We start from the raw sequence: 15,090 nt of genomic DNA, 5'->3' as shown, positions 1-15,090 counted from the left end.
CATAGCAAGCCTCAGAGTGCGACCCCCCTTATAAATTAAAAACACTTTTTAAAATATATTTAACACCATTATAAATGCTGGAGGCAAAGCGGGGTTTAGGGTGGAGGCTGACAGCTCGTGACCCCCCATGTAATAACCTTGCAACCCCCTGAGGGGTCCCAACCCCCAGTTTGAGAACCCCTGGTCTAAGGGAATTGTTTGTATGACTTACAGTTAGCCAGTGGAGTGAGACCGAAGTCCTCTCTGTTTGGTTGGTTTGGTGCTTTAGAGGTGGAGAATCACCAGCTTGGGCTGAGACTGCCCTGCTCTAAGCAATTTGTCCTGAATTGATACTCTCAATTGTGTCCCACCAGAGGCAGCATCGTTACACTAGAAGGGTGGTGAAGCACTGGAATGGGTTCCCTAGGGAGGTGGTGGAATCTCCACCCTTAGAGGTTTTTAAGGCCCAGCTTGACAAAGCCCTGGCTGGGATGATTTAGTTGGGGTTGGTCCTGCTTTGAGCAGGGGGTTGGACTAGATGACCTCCTGAGGTCTCTTCCAACCCTAATCTTCTATGATTTCTTTATACTCCACCATCTGTCTGTATCCACCTGTTCTTCTTCTAGGAGTGTCCCTGTGGGTGCTCCAATTTAGGTGTCTTGACACCCTGCACTTGTAATTGGAGATTTGTGGTTGTAGTGCCCAGTTGGGCCATACATGCACAGTAGCCAACTCACGCCACTCCGAGTGGTTACATAGCAGTGCATAGCCAACCGTCTCCCCAGTTCCTTCCCTACAGTCTTTGGCTTGAGTCGGAGCAATCAGCAGCACCCTCTCTTACTTCAGAAAAAATTTATAGTGGATTATTCATAGTGGTAATGTTAGCTTGGTTGTAATTAGCTTCCCTATCCCCTTGCCCGACTCTAATTTCTTTAATTTCATTAAAAAAAAATTTTTCCCTTCTACTCCCCACCCCGCCTGTCCAACAGGCGTACAGCCTTAGCCTCAATGTTTTTCTCTAAGGGACCGACTCTGTCAGGCATGCCAGGCTCACCTGGTTTTAAACACTGCCTGACCTGCAGATTCTCCATACCGATCTCTGATGGCCATACTCAGTGTGTCTGCTGCCTCAGCGAGAAGCACATTACTTAAAAGTGCCCACGCTGCAGAAAGCTAACAGCCAGGACAAGAAAAGCCAGGGATCCAACTGATGCTCCTCATGATGGAGAAATCCCTCAGGCCAGCCTCCAACCCTGAGTCCAGGTCACCCCCTGGCCAATGGTCACCAGTGGCAGCCTCTGACATGAGCTCTGCTCCAACAACAGCTGCCAAGGAGCCTGTTCCAAGGCTACAAAAAAGCGGTCGCAGACATCCCCGCACCAGGAATCGCCCAAAAGAAAGCGATCTCCTACTGAAAAATCTGCCCTGGTACTGACCGCACCGAGAGCACCGGACCATGAGGCACCAGGAACATCCGACACTGAGAGTTCCCGACGCGCTAAAGATCCTATGCAGGCAAGCTCTAATGGCAGTTCACCCACTAAAGTGAAACCTGCCAACTCGGCACCCACGGAGCCGAAGATCTCAGCACCAAGCGGTACAATGGCGCCACCTGCTGTACTTGTGCCACACAGCCATAAATGCTTGGCACCGGCAGTTTCAACTCATGCTCCCGCGTCATCCACCATGCCATCTCCGGCACCGAGCCTTATGGTACTGCAGCAATTTATGAGGCATGCGGACCTGATAGTGGCTTCAACGCCGGAATCTCCTCTACTTGGCACCGAGGGCACCCCATCCAGATCGATAACAAGCCAGCTGACTACTCCCTGCAGATCAGCCCCTACTATCTCCAGTGATGAGAAAGAAGAGGATGATGCAGCAATATACACTCCTCACCACTCCCCACCCAAGCCAGGACCATCTCATCACCCACCACCTGCGGATATACGAGGATGGTATGGGCACCGCCCCCCCCATACCATTCCCACCTAACTGGTCATACTGGGATCCATGGGCAACATACAGAGCCCAAAACCGCAGGCCCCCTAGCCTGTGTAGGTCCAGAACAGCCTGGTCCCCTTAACCAACTGTCCCGGCACCCTCAGAAACACAAGAAGAAGACACTGAGGAACTGAGAACACAGCCAAGCATGACACTTCGCCGCCTACTCACCTCTCATCTTTGTCCGCAGATGAAACCATAATGCCACCGCCCCCTACTATGGGGATGATTTCAAATCCTTTCAGGACCTCTTCAAAAGGGTTGCTGAATCCCTAGACATTTCAGTGGCACAGCTACCAGAATTCCAACATAAGTTCACAGACGTACTCCAGGCATCCCCATCGGCAAAGATAACCCTGCTGATAAATGATGCGACTATGGAACCTGCAAAAATCATCTGGCAGCCTCCAGCTACTGCACCACCCTTGTGTAAGAGGTCTACAAAAAATATTATGTGCTAGCAAAAGGAGCTGAATTCTTATTCACATACCCCGCACCAAACTCCTTAGTGATAAAGGCGGTCAATCAAAGGGGAAAATACCACCAGTCCTGAACAACCCTGTGAAACCCTGACACCCCAATATTCACCACTGTCACATAATTAAGATATGTCTTATACAAAGTATGCCTTCTGAGGTGTCATTCTAAAAGCCTTGATCTGCTAGACAGTAATATCTCATTGGATTGTATGTGCTATCATCCTATATGAAGTTATGAAGTTTGTCTATGTATGTGTTGCTGAAACATGTCCTAAGGCTGAAAACACCCACAAGCAGCCTTTCAGGTACGACCGCAAAAAGGCCAAACAATGTTAATGGCTTATTGAGGAAATGTACACAAGCACAAGGATTACCCCAGGAACTGTGTACAATAGAAACCTCTCAGAGATAGCACTACACAGTGGGAACTGTTTGACCCAGGTCACAGCAAAAGAGCTTTCCAGCAAGTGGGGAGAAGATATAAATGAGGGAAAATTACATTATGGAGTGACCTCACTCTCCCTACAACACACCTGGAAACACCTGAGGAACAAAGACTGAACTGTGGGAAGGGGAAGTGATGGTCCCAGGCTAGAAGGATCTTTAGCCTGTGTATGAAAACCTGGGGAAGCTAAGGCACCTTGTGCCTTAAGAATCTGCTAGACTGTTTATCACTCAGGATGAGAATTTGCTAATTTATATCCTACCTATCTAATGTGTTAAGCTGAGTTTGCGGTTTTTGTATATTTACTAAGGTAATCTGCTTTGTTCTGTTTGCTATCCCTTATTATCACTTAAAATTTACCTTTTGTAGTTAATAACCTTATTTCTTATTTATACCAAAACCCAGTTTGTGCAACTCATAACTGGGGGGAAGGAAAGGGGGGGGCAAAAAGCTGTGCATAACTCCCTCCACATTGAGGGAGGGGGCGATTTTTATGAGTTTGCGCTGTGCAGATCTCTTTATACAGCGCAAGACAATATTATTTTGGGTTTAAACCCCAAAGGAGGTGAGCACGTGAGTGCTGGGCAATCCCCTAGCTGAGTCCTCCCACAGAGAGCTGATCGCAGGCTCTGTGTGATTCTATAGCTGGGTGTGTCTCTACCTGTGCGTGTGCTGGAAAGGGGCTTGAGAGCCGGTCACAGCAGCACAGAGTGAGGGAAACCCAGGCTGGTGAGACAGGCGGGCTCAGTGGGACCACAGCACATCTGGTGGCACCCCGAAAAGGGTGGTCCAATCCATCACAGACCCCATATGATAAGGAATGCTACACCTTTTTGGGCTGAAAGCTTATTCCTCAGCTACGCTTCAGTTCCACATAGTGAAATATGCTGCCCTGCTGGCCAAATATACGCACATTTTCCAAAATGTCAACTTTTATTGAAAATTTACCAGATGACAAAAAAGAACAGTATACAGCAAACATTTCTGAAGGGTCTCTCATCACCAGGATGGCCCTCCAGGCCTCCCTTGACTCTGCAGACACAGCAGCATGATCCATCAGAACATCCATGGTAGGGTGACCAGACGTCCCGATTTTATCGGGACTGTCCCGATATTTGCTTCTTTGTCCCGCGTCCTGACCAATGTTTGATCGGGACACTGGACAAACAAGAAATGTTGCCCTCCCAGAGGGACTCTCCCCCCCCCCCCCGCTCCGTCCCCTCCTTCCCCCATTGGCTCCTTCCCCAAATCCCTGCCCTGGCCCCGCCTCTTCCCCAACCACGCAGCATTCCTCCTTCCTCCCAGGCTTGCAGCTGCATGGCGGCTGGATCCTGGAGCTAGTGAGTCAGCTCCGGCACCTGGGCACCGGGCGGGCAGGCAAAGAGGGGCTGGCAAGGGAGGGAGGGAGACGGGGGGGGGGCTCAGCTCTGAGCTCCCCGCCGCGCCAGAGGGCTCCTGCCCGGCCCCCGGGCCATTGCACACGGAGGGCCCGGGGCCGGGAGCGCAGCGCAGAGGCTGCTCCAGCCCTGCAGCCCGTGGGGCAGCGCAGTGGGTCCGGGCTGGGGCAGCGCGGAGAGGGCAGGGGCCGGGTGGGCGGCGCGGGCCGAATCCCCGCTGCTGCTGGGGAGCCCCGCGCCTCTCCCTCCCGCTCTCGGCTGCACTGCACTCCAGCGGCTGTGGCTCCTTCCCGGCGGGACGCGCCTCCCGCCCCCCGGCCTGCCCCAGGCACATGCTGGGGGGGGGGGAGGAGGAGGAACGCGATGCACTCGGGGAAGAGGCAGGGCCAGGATTTGGGGAGGGGTCCAATAGGGGCAGGGAGGGGTCTGAGTCGGGGGCAGGGCCAGGGGGCGCGAGCACCCACCAGCACCAACGAAAGTTGTCGCCTGTGATGACACTAAACTGGGAGGAGTGGTAGATACACTAGAGGGTAGGGATCGGATACAAAGGGACCTAGACAAATTAGAGGATTGGGCCAAAAGAAACCTGATGAGGTTCAACAAGGACAAGTGCTGAGTCCTGCACTTAGGACGGAAGAATCCCATTCACTGTTACAGACGAGGGACCGAGTGGCTAGGCAGCAGTTCTGCAGAAAAGGACCTAGGGGTTACAGTGGATGAGAAGCTGGATATGAGTCAACAGTGTGCCCTTGTTGCCAAGAAGTCTAATGGCATTTTGGGCTGTATAAGTAGGAGCATTGCCAGCAGATCGAGGGACGTGATCGTTCCCCTCTATTCGGCATTGCTGAGGCCTCATCTGGAGTACTGTGTCCAGTTTTGGGCCCCACACTACAAGAAGGATGTGGAAAAATTGGAAAGAGTCCAGCGGAGGGCAACAAAAATGATTAGGGGGCTGGAGCGCATGACTTATGAGGAGAGGCTGAGGGAACTGGGATTGTTTAGTCTCCAGAAGAGAAGAATGAGGGGGGATTTGATAGCAGCCTTCAACTACCTGAAGGGGGGTTCCAAAGAGGATGGAGCTAGGCTGTTCTCAGTGGTGGCAGATGACAGAACAAGGAGCAATGGTCTCAAGTTGCAGTGGGGAAGGTCTAGGTTGGATATTAGGAAAAACTTTTTCACTAGGAGGGTGGTGAAGCACTGGAATGGGTCACCTAGGGAGGTTTTTAAGGTCAGGCTTGACAAAGCCCTGGCTGGGATGATTTAGTTGGGGTTGGTCCTGCTTTGAGCAGGGGGATGGAGTAGATACCTCCTGAGGTCCCTTCCCACCCTGATATTCTATGATTCTAACTTAGAGATATCGGCATCCCAGCCGCCTGGACGTCAGACTGCAACCAATGGGGCTACGAAGCCGGGATGTCTCACAAACCCACGCGTGGGAGATGGATCCCGGACTTCTCAAATCCGTATTCAAACTACGGGGGTTCCCCACCATCGATCTAGTTGCAAGAGCTCAGGGGGCCGAATGCCCACACTACTGCTCCCGGGCGGCATTGGGACACCGCTCCCGAGGTGATGCTCTCCTCATAAAATGGGCGGCACCACAGATCTATGCATTTCCCCCGACTCCACTCCTGAGGCGAGTCATTCACAGGAGGGGAGTAGGCAGGCGACCCCATGGAACAGGTCACGAGAGCCCAGGGCTGCCTCGCTTCCCAATGACACGATCGCCCCGCCCACTCAGACAACGGTCATGGCCTCCTCTTCCCGCCCTTTCTAACGGTCACTCCCTGCCCTCGCGCCCCCCTCATTCCTCTGCGCGCGTGGCAGCCCCCGCCCCCCGCCCCGGCGCCGACGCTTGCCCAGAAAAGAGGCCCCCCCCCCCCCCTCCGGCGCCGTCGCGCGGGCGGAGGGATGAGGGAAGCCCCGAAGTGGGCGGATCCGCGAGCCGGCGCGCGCCTGAGGACGTGGCGCTTTCCAGCCAATCCGGGCGGAGTCGAGCGCAGCCCTTCGGGGCCGCCGCGCGGCGGGAGGGAAGGGGAAGGGACGGGACGGCCAATCCGCGCCCCGCGCGTGGCGGCGAGGGAGGCGGGGGCGAGTCCTGATTGGGCGGGCGTGGTGGGCGGGGCTGGCGCCGCTGTTTCCGGTCAGTGCGGCGAGCCGAGGGAGAACGAAGCCGGAGCGGCGCCTGGCAGGAGAAGGTACCGGGGGGGGGCTTTGTCGGCCTCCGTCACCCGCTGGCGCTGGGGCCTGTCTCCCGGGACGGGAGGAGGGAGGTGACCGCCCTGGGCCGGGCCGCGCACGCTGCGCCCTCTCCCCGGCCTGGGGGCCCGGGGCTCAGGGCAGGGCGGCGCCCCTGGGGGGCTGAGGGGGCGGCCTGGGGGCGCGCTCTGCCCCGGGGGTCGCGCCTTTGTGCCTCGCCCCCGCCCGGCACTGGCCTGGGTCGCCCCGTGGCCGGCCCGCGTGTAACTGCCCCGGCGTGTCTGCGTGGCACGGGCGCGGCCGGCCGGGGTCGGTGGGGGGCGGGCGGTGCAGCGCCAGGGCCGCCGTTGGGGGGGGGGGGGGCTTTAGGGGCCCCGAGAGCGGGGGCTGATGGCCTGAGACGGAATTCAACAAGAGCCTCCGTTATTTGCAAACCTCCTGTGTGTGCTTGGCACCGGGCGCTACGTTGAGAACACAGCAACGGCCCAGCTGGGACGGACCAGGGGTCCAGCTAGCCCAGCATCCTGCCTTCCAACAGATGGTGCCAGGTGCTTCAGCACAGGGCAGTTATTGAGTGATCCAGCCCCTGTCGTCTAAGCCCAGCTTCTGACAGAGATTTAGGGATGGGCTACCTGGGGGGGGAATCTCCTTCCTTGGAGGTTTTTAAGGCCCGGCTTGACAAAGCCCTGGCTGGGATGATTTAGTTGGGAATTGGTCCTGCTTTGAGCAGGGGGTTGGACTAGATGACCTCCTGAGGTCCCTTCCAAGCCTGATATTCTATGACACCCTCAAGACTAGCCCTGCCCACCAGGCGCTTACCTGTGACTTGACTTGTGCTGCTTGTATGACTTAAAAGGGCCTGACGTCTGTCACTACTTAAAAAAGCTCTTTAGACCTAGGATGTGACCCTGTGCGTGTATCTGGAATGGCCCCTGGCTCACTGGATGGTCATTCATGCTGATTTATTGCATCACCCCTTGAGCGATTAAGAAGAGGTGCGCCACTTCAAAATTGAATCTTATTTCATAAAAAAACAGCATGTCCCATTGTTCACTGAATGTTAACAGAAGAGCCAAATAAGGGTTCAAGCTGTCGAAATGTCAGCTGTGTGGGTGAATGAATTTTTTTTCATACACAGTAAATTGCTGTACTGTTTCTCACCATTACTCATACTGATGTTTACTAAAACTAAGTAGAGTTTAGATACTGAGTTGATAAAAAATCTGTATAAATGCCTTTAAATAAATAATTTTGCATTTCTATGATACTGTCTCCCAGAGGATCTGTGAATTAACATACTAGCTACATGGGGGCATGTGAAGTAATCTCTCTAAAATAGTCATCTCTATGAAAACAGTGCAGTTGGATACTACAGCTGTTTCTCCATGCCTCATGCTGAGGGTTGCTGCATTCTTTTCCCCTTGCCCAGCCTATACAGCAGTGACCTTTGCTGTAATCACCAGCGTTTGAAATGGAAAACTTCAAAGCCAGTAAATATTTTTTTGTATTTGACTAGAGCAGTCATTTGAGTAATGTCAAGCATTCCCTCTCTCCACCACCAGCCGAGTATGTATGTACTGCACCTCCTGATTTTCAACCAGGATCATGAGTAAAGACCTGGTGTTTCTATGTGACAAGACAGATCAATAGGCCATGGGCTGTTTCCATGTCAATATTATTAAAAGACAAACTTGAGCATAATTTCAAGGTTTATTGAGCTGTGGTGTCCATGTTTTTTCTGTGTGCTGGAAGAGGGTTTTTTTTTTCTTTTTTTTATTTAAATGTATTACTGTAGCTCCTAGGAGTTCTAGTCATCGGCCAGGGCCCCCTTATACTAGGTGCCAAAGAGCCATTCAGGTGTTGCACTGTTGTGAGTGACCTCTTGCTGCAAATGCTTATTTGCAAGAAAGGAATAACATGAAATCAGCATTCAGAAGGTTGTAAACAAGTTAAGATTGCTATGAGCTCGTGTTGTTGCAAGTACAGATCTCTCAACTCCAAGCCATTAATTACCACTTCCTAGTACTCAGCGATGAACCGAAGTACCCATGTATGCAGGTAGCTTAACAAAGAGTGGGCTGGTGTTGATTATAAACATACTGTTAGTTCATGGCTTGCTTATTGTGACTTAGTGGAAAAAACTTACATCAGTGAGGTAAATGGTGGCTTGCTTTTCCTATTGATTGTAACATAATTTAGAGGGTCTTTAGATGTTGCAAAAGTTTTGTCATATTCTATAAACAGAACTGTTGATGACTTGCAGAAAACTTTATCTTTAGTAATAACTTTACCTAAAGATTGTTCTCTTGTTTACAACATTGCATTGGAACAAAATCTCTGATCGTGGGTATGAGATTGTGTCAGAGAGTCTGATATTTGGATAGTGTGAAAATGATTCAGGGTGGATTAGTGATTTAAACCAATTTGATTTAAATCAAGTCAGGAAGACTTGATTTAATCATGGTTTTCTACATAAAAGTGCATTCTTGTTGGTTGTTATAACCTTAATACATATTCTTCACAACTCAGAGATGTAGGTTTCATTTGTAGAAGGTACACCCTATACATTTTTAAACAGTGATTTATTTTGAAAACTTTTCAGATTGGTTTTATAGCTCTTTCAGAAAAATGAGCGATTGTTTGGTTATTTCATTTACCAAAGGTAATTGAAGCAGATATTTATGAAGTCATTGGGAGGTGAACTATCTCCAATTCAACAGGTTAATCATTAATATTTGGAGGATTTTCTTGACATGCTGTATTAGGAGGAGAACATCACCAGACAGACATTTAAATTGTTTTATTTAATTAAAACAACAACATTAAGCATTAAGGATATTTTTGCTGTTGAAGAAAAAAATCCAGGTTTTGTTAAAATATTATATGTCCCTCACTTCTCACATTTATCTCCAGACTTCTTCCCCTTGTCCAGATCTATTCCGCCCCCAACAATCTTCTATTCATTGAACTTTTTGAAACTTTGCACTTTTAGAGAGAGGTAAGGGATTGACGCTGTGTACACAAATTGGCAGAGGGACAATGGAGTTGAGGTCCGTTATTTCTCACCTCTCTCTATATATTTATTTATTTAAAAACATTTTTGCTGTCAACAAGCATGTTACCTCTGGAGACACAAATCCACAGTTTGAGAACTGCAAAACTAAGCATCTCTGATAGTCTCTTCTAGACTGAGCACTGAGTCCCATTGGGTAGATAGAAAGATTAACCTAAATACTCTATACAGAAGCCCGTGGAACCCCATAAGATTGGGTCCCTAATCCATGAACTATTGGAACTCATTTACAAAACTTAAACATTACATGAATATATTGTCTCATTCTATAGAATTAGAATTTATAATCCTTATTCCATGATGAGATATCTTTCAGCTATAATTAATCTTAATTAAAACATCTTTAGATAGGTTTTTCCTCAAAAAGCATTTTATAAAAAAAATCAATTTTTTTATTTAAAAAAAATCATTGATTTTTATCCACCCTGAAATGATTACGGTCCTGTCCATGCTACAACTTTACAGTTAGAACCAACTAACTGTTTCAGAATGTCGTTTGTGTCCACATACAGCATGGATGAAACTCTGCAATTTTGGCATCTAGCAGCATCATCCCTACCAGAAGACTAGTCTGACACATGGTTGTTTTCCTGTAACCAGTCTTGCAAACCTGTGGTTTTTGCGGGGTTTTTTCTGGTGTGGATAGGACAGTGGTTTTGCAGGTTTCCCTTTACACTCTGGTATGTCCTAACACAGAGAGCTGGGAGTATTATCTACGTGAAATGTTCTGGGTGCATGTCATTAGAGTGCTCTGAGTTTTCCCAGAAAATGCTGATTAATATAGGGTAGGCTGCATCTGAGGAGTGGGCTCATAGATGATTCAGGCATCTCTAAGGCAGAAAAACTTCAGTGGACACAATTCTGCTTCCGTCATTGTAACAGGGTTATATGAAACCATTACAAACTGGTTTCAAAACATAATTGTAATATGGAGACACCTTAATATGATGGTTACTCTCCACCTGAATACTGTGTTTGGTTCTGGTCATCCCAGCTCATAAGGTTCAGAGAAGGGCTATAAAATTGACTAGAAGCATGGAAAGACTTTTACATGAGGAGCAATTAAAAAGGTTAGGACAACTTAATTTAGAGAGAAAAAATCATTGCACAAAACAGAGAAATATAAAAATTACGTAGCATAGAGAGAGTCACTTGGCTGTTCCTGCTTAATCTTTCTCATAATACAAGAACACAGGGACATACAGGAAACAAAAAGCGACACGTTTAAACCTTATAAAAGGAAATGCTTTTTCATGTGATGCTTAGTTAACCCATGGAATGAACTGAACAACAAGATACTGAGGTCAACAGCTTAGTAGGATTAGACACTTTAACAAAATTATGGATATTATTTGCATTAGGATAAATATTCATAAAAGATATAAACCCTCATGCTTCAGGAATTAAGCCAACTGCTAACTTCCTGAGGTTGGTGAAAAACTTCCTTTACCAGGAGGCGTTTCTGGAAATTTTCAGTTTCATTATAGAATATTTAAATTTTTCCCTGAAGCATCTGCTATCACATTTCTTGTGTTTGTAAGAGCTTTGAAAATGTAAAGCAGTATATAAGTACTAATAATGTTCATAACCATAATGTCTATGGCTGGAGCAGTGTTGTGAGACCTGAATTAGTGTTTGTAAAGCATTTTGAGATATTTACAGGCAGAACTTTTTGTTTAAAGTAGTACAGTTATGTTCCTTGATTAAAATATCAAAACTTGAAATAACGAACAATAATGTTGCAATTGCAGCATGGTCCCTAAATTAAATCAAACAGAACAATTGCATGAGAGTCTCAGTGGCAAGTCAGGTTTGCTGGGTGTTATCTCTTCAGAGTAGATATGTTCCTGCACTGTTAAGATGACAGACTGCCTGAATGCTTTATGTAGCTGAGGAATCCTAGTTTTAGGGTGATACATGTTTCTGTTGCAGAAGCTAGCTGAGAACTCCTGACATTCTTGGAGGTTTCCAGATGATGTTCCCCTCCCTCCTTCCAAATGTTCCAGCATTCAGCTTATCAAAAATGCTTCAACTAAAATACAACTTAAAGCTTTGTCTTTGTGGAAAGGAAATTTAATCCTTTATAATTAAGCTAATTTTTAGTCAGTCAGGTCTTCCTCTTACTAGTTATTTGCAATGACCCCTGTCAGGATTGGGGCCTCATTGTGATGGGCTCTTCACAGAAATGATTCCCTGCTTCAGCAAGTTTACAATCTAAATTGAGACAAGATGTGAAGAGGGGGTGGGAGGGAGAGGGAAGACAAGGGTGACAGTACTTAGTTTTGTTTTGTTTTTTTAACCATCAGTGAACAAAAGATAAATCACTAACTGGCCACCTGCCTACCCACCATAATTTCCATGTTTGATCGTCTTGATTATATAACGGTGAGGGAGGAAATGCTTTTATGCGTTTGTTTTCCATACAGACATATGAAGTGCAGTTAAATTTGATCAGAAAGTAGGTTGGTTGCCTTTCTAAATCTTACCTTCCTTCTCTGTCTGCTCCTTGTTCTGTTAGGCAGTCTTGGTTTAAGGCATTTATAGGAAACACAAGATTTGCTACATGGGATTCAACCGGGGGTCCATCAAATCCTGTAACTTGGCTCTGGCAACAGCCAGATGCTTCAGCAGAAAGTAAAAGAAACCCTACAATGAATAGTTATGGAATAACCTATTCATAAAAGTTTCTTTCTTAACCTTGTTCATTTCGTGATCAATTTAATGCCCTAAGCATAAGGGTTTACATTAGTTAAGCAAAAACCCAACCCTTTTGCTGTGTAGCATACAGGGTTGATAAAAATTGATGATTTGTTTAAAAAAATCCTATTTTCTATTTAAATTGGATTTTTATAAAATTTAAATTAAATACAGGTTTATTTTTTAGAAACAAACCTATTTGCAATTGACAGCCTATATTAAGGCTTAAACTTACCATATATTAAAATCATTTAAATTAAACACAAAAAATAGTATTAAGCAGTACATGTTTACCACCAAGTTTTAAAGAAAGTCAGACCACTGAACTGATGGAAGTCAATGGCTGAGCACCTGGAACCAGAGTTTGCTGAAGTGCTAAACCAGCTTCTGACAGCAGTAGCTTCTGCTACAGGTACAAAGAGAATATTTTCTTCATTTCAGTTTATTCAGCTAATTCAGTTCAGTTACTACTAGTTCCTTCAAAATTAAGAAACCAATTGAGAGTTGAAAAAGCAGGAAAGCTTGTTTTCTTCTTCCAATCTGTGAATAAAAACCAGGTGTGATAGGATGAGATCTACTAGTTCTGAAATTTTGAAGGACATGGTGACCAGAAACCAATAGTTCAATTCACTACCTATAGATAATATTTCTTTGTTTCATAAATCAGTTGCCTTGCATTTAAAATTATTTTTGATTATTCTTTTCTTATGTATCCAGCACATTTAAGGTACTTAAATTTTAAAAAATGCTGAGCTTGACACAAATCACAAGTAAAGAAATTTGTAAATAAGAAATAAATCATTCACTATTTTCTAGCATAATAAATGTAAAAATTAAGAATCTGAATGAATGTAAATTAAGCTATATAATTGCTTAAATAAACGTATAGCTATAGTGTATCCTTCTGGTTAGCAAAAAGAAGCACCAAATTTAGCATAAAAATCTATATTTAATTGCAAATCAACATATTTTAATGGTTACTAACCAATAAAAATCAAACTTTCTTTAAGAAAATAATTGAAGTACAAATAAACGATTAAAACTAATTATTTAAATCAAGGTTTTCTGCTTGCTGATTTAAATCATGATTAAAATCAGTCACTCAAATCACTTTGCTTTAAATCAGTCTGTTCTGGTAACATAACTGTAGATGGTCGTATTATCCACTAATATCTAATTCTCTTGTAAACCTTCCTAAATCCCCAGGCTCAATGATACCTTTTGATAATGAAGTCATAGATTAATTATGAATTGTGTGTGTATGCGAGGGCACAATTAGTTATTTGCAGCCTTTAGATTTCATTTAATGTCCCTTTGTTCCTGTATTATGAGTAATTAAATATGGGCTCCTCTTTTGCCTTCTCTTTACCATGCACTAAGCTGTATGTCCTCTGTAATATTCTTTCTTATACATCTCTCTAAGCAAAACAGGCCAAATCTTTGAAGTCTCACTATACCTTTATTTTATTCTGGCACTCTATTCTTCTAAATCTTCTCATAGATAAGAACCAGAACGTGGAGACATACCATGATTGATATATAGGCTTTGCAATTTATAACCACTGTACGTCTAGCCTCAATATCACAAGTTATCATGCGATCTGCTTTGAGACTGGCAACTCCAAATACAGAGCGCTTGCTTAATATGAATGGTGGAGCTCTTTGTCAAGGCTGCTTGTTCCATCTGTTTTAACTTCATATCCTCTGGGTGTGAATATTCGTTACATAGCAGGATTATCTTCTTCTGTCATAATAACCTTTAATCTCTTCCACGGCCTGGGAAACCTACATCTGTGTTGAATGTGGCATTGAATCTCATCCTAACAACTTCACAGTGATTCATGTGGCAAACAGACTGCACAAATCCATTGGCTATTAGTCCTTACTGTGTTATTTACATCATCTTAAACTAATATTTGTAATGTGGTTATGCGCCATTTAAACAACAGAAATACTGTGACGTTACAAGAAGACTCAAGTAACTGTTCAAGTATTTATTTATTTAACTTTTCCTACTTGTTTTGCTTGCTTAAAGGATGGCAAACTTTCCTTGTTGTTGTTGGCTTTTTAACCTCTTGAAGTAGTTTAAACTAACGTGGGAGGCTTTTTTCATGACTCCTATATCTGTGAAATAGAACTTAGTTTTATAAAGCTCTTCTTGCAGGACTTTACTCTTTATGTAAACGTCTCCACTTGTACCATAGTGGGTGAATGCGAGTGCCTAGGATTTAGATATTGGGTATATGCATGTTACCTACTCATACTTCTAAATACAAGTTATGACTAATTAAATCAGATAATCAAAGGAAATATTTATGTGGGAGATGGGAGAGACAATTGCTTACCTGGGGAGACTAGAATAGTTTACCCTTCATGAGTCCACTTTTACATAATATCTCTCTCCTAGGAAGATTTGTGGTGCGGGGAAGAGATGTGCATTTGTAATCTGATTCTAGGGTTTGAAGACTACTGAACTAACTGATCAGGATTCAAAATAAATAGTCTACAGTTGCTGTTACCTATTTGTATTGGATGTGTTGGGCTAAGGACAATTAGGGCTATGATGGCTGTAAAAAGTTGAATCTTCTTACTGCACGAATCTAATAAATCAAACTTGAAATTTGAACTGTGCCAAGTTAAACATTAGCCTTCAATGTGTATTTGCACAACTCCCAAGCCATTCATTGTCTTTTAATCCAGGCTGTGCATTGTTGTAGTACCTGTCTGCAATGTATCAGAGGGGTAGCCGTGTTAGTCTGGATCTGTAAAAAGCAACAGAGGGTCCTGTGGCACCTTTAAGACTAACAGATGTATTGG

The 15,090-nt window shown here is 45.4% G+C and overlaps 1 protein-coding gene across 2 annotated transcripts in view; it reads left to right on the top strand.

Moving 5' to 3' along the window:
- The first annotated feature begins 6,422 nt into the window (after positions 1-6,422).
- Positions 6,423-15,090, top strand: part of CALU (calumenin) — a 36,871-nt gene continuing 28,203 nt past the window's right edge. For both annotated transcript variants that reach the window (XM_024194544.2, XM_024194543.2), the window contains exon 1: positions 6,423-6,502. The gene's annotated coding sequence lies outside the window, so the exon portion shown is untranslated. The remainder of the gene's footprint in view (positions 6,503-15,090) is intronic.

The sequence above is a fragment of the Terrapene carolina genome, unplaced genomic scaffold (genome assembly GCF_002925995.2).
Source record: "Terrapene carolina triunguis isolate 2854851 unplaced genomic scaffold, T_m_triunguis-2.0 Scaffold750, whole genome shotgun sequence".
Lineage (NCBI taxonomy): Eukaryota > Metazoa > Chordata > Testudines > Emydidae > Terrapene > Terrapene triunguis.
Note: the sequence above shows the minus strand (reverse complement) of the source record. Positions and strands in the feature narration are given on the sequence as shown.